At 29.8% G+C, this 11,571-nt stretch overlaps 1 long non-coding RNA gene across 1 annotated transcript; it reads left to right on the top strand.

Moving 5' to 3' along the window:
• The first annotated feature begins 3,731 nt into the window (after window positions 1-3,731).
• Window positions 3,732-11,123, top strand: LOC115708968 (uncharacterized). The gene is made up of 3 exons (XR_004010127.2): window positions 3,732-3,999; window positions 4,221-4,278; window positions 10,900-11,123. It is a non-coding gene; the product is annotated as an uncharacterized LOC115708968 (long non-coding RNA).
• The last annotated feature ends 448 nt before the right edge of the window (window positions 11,124-11,571 follow it).

Genomic DNA, 11,571 nt, shown 5'->3' with positions numbered 1-11,571 from the left:
CACACCTTGGCTTTTGTCTGAGGATAATCCGTGTGTGGTCTCTAATCATCCGGCACTGACTAATTGTAAAGTGTCTCAACTCATGAAGCCAGGTAGTAGACAATTGGACTTGGAGCTTATTGAGGACTTGTTTGATTCCTGTGATGTTGAGCTCATCAAACAGGTGCCTTTGAGTGTTAATCTTGCAAGTGATAGTTGGTTTTGGAATAAGGATCCAACTGGTTTTTTCACTGTCAAAAGTTCCTATAATCATCTACAGTCGGTCAATGGTAGTTGGAACTCCTCTATAGAGGATGATGTTTGGAGGATGTTGTGGAAGATTAAAGCCCCTCCTAAGGTTTTACATTTTGTTTGGAAAGCTCTTTCGGGTTGTTTTCCTACGGGTACTCAACTTTCTAGTAGACATGTTCTGGTGGACTTACATTGTGTGTTGTGCAGCTATGGGGAAGGGTCAATTTTCCATGTTTTGGTTCAATGCCCCTTTGCTCATTCATGTTGGCTCCGATCTGCGTTAGGTGTTGGCCATTCCACAGCAAACAATTTTTTTGACTGGTTTCTGGAAGTGTTGGCAGTGGGCAATATGGGGTTGGTGGAAGAAGCCATCATGGTTGGTTAGGCAATTTGGAAGGCTCAGAATGATACGCTTTGGAATGGTAGAAGCTGTAGTGCTGCTGATGTTATTTGGGTGGCTCGTACCACTCTTCGACAATGGACGAGTGCTTAGTCTAAACGGCTGGGCTAGGTGTCTCTGGCTTCCAATCGCACTGACACAAGAGATTACTGGTCCAACTGTTGGAAATTATTTTACAAGGATCTTAGATCTACTCACAAGTATGTTGATTAACACCCTAAATATGAACTTCTAAAATGATTATAAATTAAACACATATAAAGTATGAGAAACCTTACATTGGGTGCAGCAGAATAATATGTCTCCTTCCGTTCAGATCTCTAACCCTTGTATCCTTTCTGTCACAGAGTATTATCAAGATCTAAACCTGGATCTCTTTCTCTCCTTTCTTTAGTGTTGAATCTCCTTCTTGTTGAATGTCTTTCTTCACGATCTTCCTCACTATGATTGAGGTATCACTTGTTGTGTGTGGGCACTATTCTATCACTAAGAGGTTCAAAATTTACAAGAGAGAAGAAGGAGGTGAAGGTGGCGGCTAGGTTTAGAGAGAGAAGGCTCAGGTTTTTCTCTGAAGGAAACAAGATGTGAAAGTTGTCTATTTCCTGAAGCCTTCACTATCTATTTATAGCATACCACATAGGGTTAGGTTTGAATTATTTGGCATTAAAATAATAAAAATATCAGATGATAATCCCTATAAAAGTGGCCGGCCATGGCATTATGGATTTGGGCCTCACTTTTGCAATTTTGCAGTTTTATCATTTCTGCATCTCATTTTCTCAAAAACGCCAATTTTCAAATTCAACCATTTAAATGCCAATTCTAACTATTTAATAACTATAAATAATTATTAAATAATATTTTCATTTATCATATTTATTAATTGAACCATACAAAGTATCTTAATTAACAAATATGCCCTAAAAACTCTTTCTTTACAATTTTGCCTTTACTTAGTGAAAAATTCACAAATAGACATAGTCTAGTTTGAGAATTATAATTGATTAATCAAAACCAATTAAATGAGTCTTACAAGTAATATTGTCTCAACTAGTGGGGGGACCATGGGTCTATATAACCGAGCTTCCAATAAGCAGATCAAGAATTTATAACCTAAATTCAATGACTTATTAATTCTTCGTTGAATCCACGCATAGAACTTAGAATTACACTCTCAGTATATAGAACGCTCTATATGTTCCACCATATAGACACGTCATTACTTATCCATTGTTATAATCCTAATTTGATCAATGATCCTCTATATGAATGATCTACACTGTAAAGGGATTAGATTACCGTAACACCCTACAATGTATTTTATCTTTAAAACACTTAACCCCGTATCAATGATATTTTAGCTATGTAAAATGAGTATTCCACCATTTATTTTCGTTTGGTCAAGCTCGAAGGAAATCATCCTTTACTTTCTATTCGCCAGATAGAAGCTATAGATTCCATATTTATGTTAGCGCTCCCACTCAATTGCACTACCGTGTTCCCAAAATGTACGTATCACCCTGGCCCAAAAGTAGGCTTAACTAACAAATCAAAGAACATGACTAACACTCTTGAGATTGAACCTAATCATATCAGGATTGAGATCATTTGATCTAGGATCAACTAGGCGATATTGACTTGAATAGATATTACGGTAAGTTTAATAAATCTATGTCAAAGTTCAATATCGGTCCCTTCCGATGCATACTCCATGCACCCAACCTAAGCTTTACTTTAACCAATGCTCTGGAAAGAACATAGCATTTCTCCAAATGCAAGTAAACTCTGTTGTAGATTATCATATCAGTAAAACCCTGTGTCTGATAAATCTAGGAATCTTTATTCACATCGTCATGTTTACTTTTCAATGTGTTGACAACACAATAAACAGGATCAAGTATGTTAAAAGGATTTCAAATGAATTTATAAATCAAATAGACAAGGAATTGATAAGATGAACCAAAACATACACAAATGAATGAAAAATACTTTTGTTTCTTTATTGATGTTAAATAAAATGGATTACATTGAAATGGAGTTTTATTTAGGGCATAAAACGCAACACCAAACCGGCTGCTGGTCAGTTAAAAATTAATGTGGATGGGGCAGTTTTTGAAGCCACAAATGAGATAGGCACGAGTTTTGTAGCACGCGACTGCGATGGCCGAGTGATGGAGGCGCTTTCAACTATTTCTTCTTTCAGCTGCCGACCCAAAATTGCAGAAGTTCTCAGTGTCAAAGAAGCACTTAGTTCGGTATCTATGCCTTCTATTTTTGGTTTATTTGTTAAAGATTGTCAAGTTTTTTTATCTTCTTTAAGTAATGTTTTTATTGGTCATGTTAAACGGTCTGCTAACAAAGTCACGCACTGTATGGCACGTGGTGCTTGTTATTGGTCAAGTCGTCCTTATTCTGAGTGATATTCCCCTTGCTCTTTAGTCCTTTGTATTAGCGGATATTTTTGTCTAATAAAGATTATTTTCATTCAAAAAAAATAAAATAAAATTTAATATATAGGTGTCATTTGGTAACACTTTTGTTTTCTAATTTTTTAATCACAAAATGAAAGTAAAATTTTTGTTTTTAAAAATTTTGCTTTTGAAAAACAAAAATGCATTCTGTAACCACTTTTGTTTTTCAATTTTAAAAACAGAAAACAAAAGTGTGTTCTGTAAAGTTCATTCTCAGTTTCATTTTTTGATTTTATTTACGTCGGGTCTAGGTTTGGGGTCGGATTTGGGTTCAAGTCAGAGGCCGGGTTCAGCGCCAGGACCGTGGGGGGATTTGGGTCCGGGTCATGATCGAAGTCCAAGATATTGATTAAGAAAAAAAAAAACTGTTTAAAAAAATATTGAAAGTGATTTTTTTTGTTTTTTAAATTTTGATTCTCAATTAAAAAATTGAAAAGTAAAAACAGTTTTATAGAACATGTTTTTGAAAAATATTTTCACTTTTTCAATTTTAAAAATAGAAAACTGATTAAAAAAGTGTTACCAAACGGCACCATAATTAATATTAAATTCTGTTGACGTTTAAGGTAATATTTTATTATTTAATAGAATATTCTTAAACTTTTAAATAAATTATTTTGAGAGTTAAGGACTCACGAAGAAAAATCTTAAAACCCTAAAACCTTCTGTTAGTATCGCAGTCACAGCTTCTTTCAAGTCGCATACTCGCAACATTTTTCCTTTTGCATACTCTACATGAATCCGTGACAATACAAAGAATACATTGGAATGGATTTTCGATTTTTCAAGAAAGGGGTTCACATGTGAACTCAGGATTCTTTCAATCGGCTCCTCGCAACACCGACCGATCACTCATCTATGACTTCAATCCCTGAAACCACCAAAGGCTTTAACATTGTAAGGCTTTCCACAATTTTTTTATTGAGTGTGAAATTTTTAATTTTCTTTTCTCTTAATGATATATAGTGGGTTCAGATATTACTTTGACAAGAGAAGAGAATGTAGAATCTGGTTTTGAGTTAGATTAATTAGTTCCTAATTTTATTTTTTCCTTTAATTTAATTTTTTAGTATCTTATACTTACAAATATTCGTTTTGTCATTATGTTTCTCCAACAGAATTTTTATGTCGCTGCTGGATATAGGTGTACAATAACTTCTAAAGGAAGAAAAGAAGGTAGATTTATTTGAATGTTAATAAAGTTAATTGAAGTATGCATACATCTATGTATATATTGTTATAAAATAATATAAAATAATATAAAGTAGATGAGAAGAAAGAAGAAGAAGATGAAGAGAGAAAGAGAAAGTGAATGAGAATTTCTGAGTTGTTTATTCCAATGGGGTGAACCCCTATTTATACAAATACAAGAGTGAGATATTAAGAAACTAAGAAAAGGGGAAACTAAGGAAAAGAGGAATGTTGATTACAATTAATGACAATAAATAAAAGATTTGGACATCCACATAATTAATAATATTTATAACACTCCCCATTGGATGTCCATAATAGCTGCCTTATTAAAAATCTTGTTGAAAACTTGGTCAAAAGAAAAAGAGTATAGTGTAAACTAACTCCCTCCCCCTCATTTAGGCATTTGTGGAGATCTTCTAATCGACGAATTTCGATCTTGTCTGCCGTCTTCTCAAATGTTGATGTTGGTAATAACTTTGTGAATAAGTTTGTAAGATTGACACTTGATTGAATATGTTGAACACCAATATGCATTTTCTTGAAGCGTATAAAGAAGAATTTCGTGAAATGTGTTCTAACTCTAGCTCCTTCAATGTACCTCCTTTTAGTTGAACGATGCAAGCAGTATTATCCATAGAGAATTGCTTGGGTTGATACTTCTTTATTGAGTGCAATCCATATGTTTCCCGAATATGCTATGTCAATGATCTCACTCACACAAATTCTCTACTTGCTTCATAAAATGCAAGTATGTTAACATGATTTATAGTTGCCTCGTTAAAAACCTTGCCAGAAAAACCCAGTGGGACAAAATCTGAGCTAAGGAAAAAGAGTACAATATATATTTCATATTCATAACTATTTGCAAGTTGCCTCGTTAAAAACCTTGCCAGGAAAACCCAGTGGGACAAAACCTGAACTAAGGGAAAAAGAGTGCAACATAAATATGTCTCCCCCTCATGCACATATGATCCATAATTCTTTTGGTGATAATAGATCTCATAAGATTATTGTTATCACTTTTAAAATATCACCATATACAATCTTTGATCATATATTTTCTATAACTCTTCCAGAGTATGTATAGATTTCTAAATTATAGATTAGGGGTTCGTGGAACATTAGTCTTTATCCAACTAATTGTATCATTCATGTGTGTATACAACTTTGTTCATACTAAAATTTAAAATTTCAAGTAGATATGAACATAACACATTAATGGTACTACAAATTTTCATTTGTGACAATGATGGTACTCCAAGACCATATATTTGTTCCATCTTGTTGTATGATCTTAATTTCCATATCAAATGATCATATATCTATAATTCTTGATACATATGAAGTACTTCAGGACTTCAATACTAATAAACAAACTTTATACATTAATATTTCTCGAAATACAAAAGAAATAAAAGTTTGTTCTTCAATTAATCAAAAACTCTTCAAGAGTCTATCACAACGTATAATTTACGTATTTATATTTCATAGACAACCATACGTATTTTTCAAACAATAATTTACTTACATGTCTTTATTTCATACAAAGATCTTTGTCATATAGTGCGCGCGACTTTAAATTTATATCACTTAAGACATGTATTAAATTCTTCTAGAATTTTAAGATAAGGCTTATTTCAAATTCTCACTACATTAGGAGCTCCAAATAAATAACCTTTTGTTGCAACATTTATGTGACGCTTATAAATCCTCATAAAATATATTCCAGGTTATAATCAAATCATGATTATATTTTCTCAATATTTAAGCCTTACTTCAATCAATCTCATGTCTATGCAAACTTTGTACAACAATTCATTATGTACAAATACATATATGCAAATTTCTCATTAGAAATATTTATTTGCACACCCTACAGGTCTTACTTCACTTTATGTGAGTAAATTTGCCTGGATTGCGTCATAATATTTTGGCCAAAAATCAAAATGTAAGTCGATGATTCTCGACAAATCTAATACCATGATCCTTGCTATCTCATGTTAGTTTATTGCATATGCAAACATTCAATATTTATTGTCGACAAAAATTTCAATAAATGATAATTTCCTCCCATATTGACATAACTTATAGAGATCTCTTTAAATTACATATTTTTCAAATATGTTTATCATTTATAGGTACCTATATAGAATCACTTCAGGGATTCAATTATGATCAAATGTGTTATGTCTAACTTCTTTTGGGAGTCTCTTCAAGTACCGTTTTCATCACGGTTATCATTTTAATACTTTATAACATTAAGGTATCTCCATGAGTACCTTTAGATTTAACAACTTCAGGGCAAATCAAATGAACATTTATTAATAATTTCTACATTGTTCATTTACGCTTCAGGCGTTTTCAACTCATTCTATCTCAACTTTGAGTAATATTGATTTGCAGTTGGTATATATCATTTTGAACTATATTGTTCTTATATACTTTGTGCAAGGATCATTTTTCAAAAATTATCATCATCCCAACTGCTTCTCCCCCCCCTGATCGAGAGAATTTTTTAAAAATTGTGATATCTAATAATATTAATATACCTGTAGGGATTTCAGTATATCACAATGAATCAATATTTGTTTAAACTCATATATACTATATGACATTGAACTTTAGGTTCAATGAACTTCAGTTTCAAGTTCAATCCTTATGAACTTAATTCATTTCTAAGAATGAGTCATACGTGTATAATTAGAAATACATAAATTTACACATTTTGTAAATGCATGATTATATAATCTTATCACATCGATAAGAAACTATGCAATAAAAATCTAACAATGGCTCAAGATTGTTAAGAAAATATAATTTAAATATTTTCTATGTACAAATATATGCACATTCTTCTTTTGAGCCTTATAAATAACAATGAGAAGAATCTTTTGGTTCTTCAACAAAATTTAGTCAAATTCTTTGACAATTTATTGCATATGATTGATCATGTCAAAATAATTCAATTCATGAACTTCAGGTTCACTATAATTTGTATTTCAATGAAACTTTCAAAATGTAATGTAAATTCATTACAACATAATCATTACAAGTTTTACGAATAATATAATTATATTATTCTCCAAAACATATACGCTCTTCAGGAGTCACTATTATGTTTATCAAACTTTATATTTGTTCAGGAAACACTATCATCAATTCAATGATGTGTATAATTTAAAAGATACATGACAACTTCATCATGTTATTGTAATGGTCAAATAGATATAACCATAATATATCATTCATTTTTCCTGATATCTTTTTAACAAGTCGTCTAATTTATTAATAGACTATTCATCAGTCTAATTATCATGACTTGATATATTATATATTTAAATGTACAACAAGTACATATAATAAGTTTTTTATTATCACTTTCATAACTAGATAAAAGTTACACATCTAGGTACATACAAAGACATTTTACTACTCAAAGTAGCAATTGTATGTAAGGCTTCTTCAGGAAGCTTTTCAACTAATCATTTTGTGATTCTTTATCACTTTGATTATATTGGATCACTAACAAATATTAGTAAATTATATATCCACTTTTGGGAATATGCAAACTGAATTATATGGTAACTATATATTTACATATCATGTACCAACAATAGTTTGAAACTATTGATTTCAAGAAATAATAAAATATGTATATATTAATTTGCTTCTGGCATTACCAATATATGTGAAATCTATATTCTTTGAAATAGAATTTCATGTCTATTCATTCTCTTTAGGGAATGATATTTAAATATTCTAAATGTACAATAAATTTGTACAATTCACATTCTATTCAATAATCAAGTATACTTTTATCTTGATTATAAGTATGTCCGTACTACAGGTACGCGACCACTATTATTCAATTCCACACATGATATATAAATTTCATGCACTTTGATTATGTGTGGTATCTCATCTTTTAGTTGTTTCCACTTTTTCTGGAAATATTTGATTAGTAAATAATGTCATTGATTATTTAAAATCATTACATTCACTTCGGGGAATGACGTTGAACAAGTAGAACATTATTATAAATTTCTTGAAAATTTATTACTTGTTCATCCATAAAAAATATAAGAAATTATTCAACAATTTCTTTTACGATATTTCAAAGAATATATGAATGCAATTTTTGCATAGTCTCCAAGATGTATGCAAAATTTAATCTTTAACATATGTCAGATTCAATAATTTCCAACATTGCAAGTAATAACAATGTATAATAACATGACTAATACGAGGAATCTTTAAAAGTGATTGACTTCAATTCGTATCATTCTCTGCAGGGAATGATGAACAATAAATACTGCCTCATGTATTTAAATAACATTAGTCATGCTCATTGTTATTCTTATACTTTAATGTTTCAATGCAATTTTTTTAACATTCTTTTTGGGTATTCAAAACCCACTATAAAATTGCATCATAATAATCATTTTTAATGATTCTTTAGTTGTATTCACATAAATACAATCATTTTTTTTTTTTGACAAATATAAAACATTTACTTCAGGAAATGTTTGTCAAAATCTATATCGATATTAGATTACTTTTCATTGTCCTCAAAAAATACAAGAACATATATATAAATATGTATTCATTTCTTTCATTATATATCCATCAACTATATAATGAATATTACGTTTGCATAATCTTCAGGATATATGCAAGATTTTATTGAGGACGCATAATCATCATGATATATGCAATATTTTATCGAGGATGCATAATCTTCAGGATATATGCAATATTTTATCGATGATGCATAATCTTCAGGATATATGCAATATTTTATCGACGATGCATAATCTTCAGGATATATGCAATATTTTATCGATGATGCATAATCTTTAGGATATATGCAATATTTTATCGATAATACATAATCTTTTGGATATATGTATAATTTATATAGATTTTCTCTATCATATCATAGGCGCACATATATTGTAAATATTATGAATGATAAGAACATAATATATATATATGAAATTAATAATAAATATATAAAAACATATATATACATATATAATATATAGATATATAGATAAAAAGAAAAAAGAAAACAAAGGATTCTTGAAATTGTTTCAGTCAGATAAGTATATATATAAATATATATTTAGTGTATCGTGACTTTGAAACAATTCAAGAACTTTAACAAAATACTTACATTGGGTCTTAGGCAGAGATTCATGCTTGAAGCTTGGGCAGAGACTCGTGCTGATAACGTGTTATAAAATAATATAAAATAATATAAAGTAGATGAGAAGAAAGAAGAAGAAGATGAAGAGAGAAAGAGAAAGTGAATGAGAATTTCTGAGTTGTTTATTCCAATGGGGTGAACCCCTATTTATACAAATACAAGAGTGAGATATTAAGAAACTAAGAAAAAGGGAAACTAAGGAAAAGAGGAATGTTGATTACAATTAATGACAATAAATAAAAGATTTGGACATACACATAATTAATAATATTTATAACATATATATATATATATCCTAGCCCAAACAATTCTTCTCACTCATTATCTTTCTTTAAAAACTTTTGATTGAAATCGCAGTGGTAATTTCAACTTTTTATGGTGCCTTATTTCTTCACTCATCCATCCTCTTTAAGTTGGAATTAGATTTAATTTCATTTACAATTTTTGGTATTTTTTAAATTTCTACGCTTTTCAATTCCTACAGTTTATAGTAAGCAATTTTTTTTTTGTTTGGTTCTAATTTAGGATAAATATTGTCTGATTGAAATGTGATAGAATGGGAATATACCTAATGATATGACCGAGGAGCAATTTATATATAGAAATTTTTCAAGTGATGGGTTGCTGTCTCTTTTTGGTGTCTTTTCAGTCCTCAAACTATGCTTTGAGAGCACTCATTATATTTTATTTGACTTTCTGAACTATGGGCACAAAATTTTCACTTTTGTATATTCATAAGGAAATTGACATTGAGAATTGTTAGCTCTTTTATTTATTTATTTGCATAGAAAGTTTCAAAGTAGTATTTCTTATATGATTAAGTTTAATTAATTTTAAACCCACAGATTTGAGTATATTACTCTGTTTGGTTTCTTTCCAGGGTATACTTCCACATCTTAATTAGACTTTTAGTTTTTCTATTTGTTATATATGCGAATGTTAGTTATTTAGAATACGATTGATAATTACAGGCATAATAGTTCACTTTTTTGGGTTTCTGAAGGTTGTTGATAAGTGGAAAGTTTTTTCTAGCACTGAATTTTGTGTGATATATGGAGATGTTAGATGTATGAAGTATGCTGGTAGGCTGATACTTAGTGATCGTTCAGTGCATGTATACATTTTTCTTCACCTATATGTGGCTGTCATATTCCACAATTCAAAAAAAAAATAAGAAGAAACAGAAGAGTATATGTTGTTTGGTTTACACATTTTTTTAGGTATAGATAAATCATGCTTTTGATATTTATTTTTCCAAGTAGAGATAAATTATGCCTTTGATATTGATGAAATATTTGATGCAATAAGCTATATAAAAGGTGCTTCTGTTATCTGAATGTCTTAAGTGCCTAAAGTTTCCCAATTTTCTTCCCCTCTTCACTTATGTTTAACAGTAAGGCTATTAAATATAGACTACCAACAACAAAGTGGCAAGCTAAAAGTCAACATACAAACAGATGCATACTTCAAATTATTGTCATATAGCTAGCATTAGTTGTTGATTGCAAGAGTACAATTGGCAAAAGTTCTATTTCAGATACTACTTTCTGCTTGTAATGAATTGATTGCTTTCTTGTGTAATAGAGACTAGGATGGTTCATAAAATATTATTTTGTCTCCCCCTTTGAAAAAAAAAAATCATATCTAAATTCCTTATGTAATGCTTTGTTTAAAGATGTAAGTACCTTTTTTATTTTAATAAACAACAATGGAAAAGGGAAAAGCAAATGGGGAGACAATAGAGGTGAAGATATGATGCAATTTAATTGGATATTATAATTTTGTTCTTTATATTTCCTTTGTATTACACATTTTATTCATTCATCTCTCTTAATTATTTTATTTCTCCACATATGTATATATCGATCCCACACAGTATAGTAATATATATATATATATATATATATTTACGTGTTTTCTTTTCATTTTCAAAAATCTATAAATTTCTTTCTTTAATTTTCAAAATGTTATTATTATTTTTTAATACATTTTTAATATAATTTATTGTTCTAAAAGTTTTTTTTAGATGAACTGTTCTAAAAATTCTGAGCATTTGTATTTATTTA

Source organism: Cannabis sativa, chromosome 3, assembly GCF_029168945.1.
Source record: "Cannabis sativa cultivar Pink pepper isolate KNU-18-1 chromosome 3, ASM2916894v1, whole genome shotgun sequence".
NCBI classification, from domain to species: domain Eukaryota; kingdom Viridiplantae; phylum Streptophyta; class Magnoliopsida; order Rosales; family Cannabaceae; genus Cannabis; species Cannabis sativa.
The sequence above is the reverse complement of the archived record's forward strand: the minus strand, read 5'-3'. Positions and strand labels throughout refer to the sequence as shown.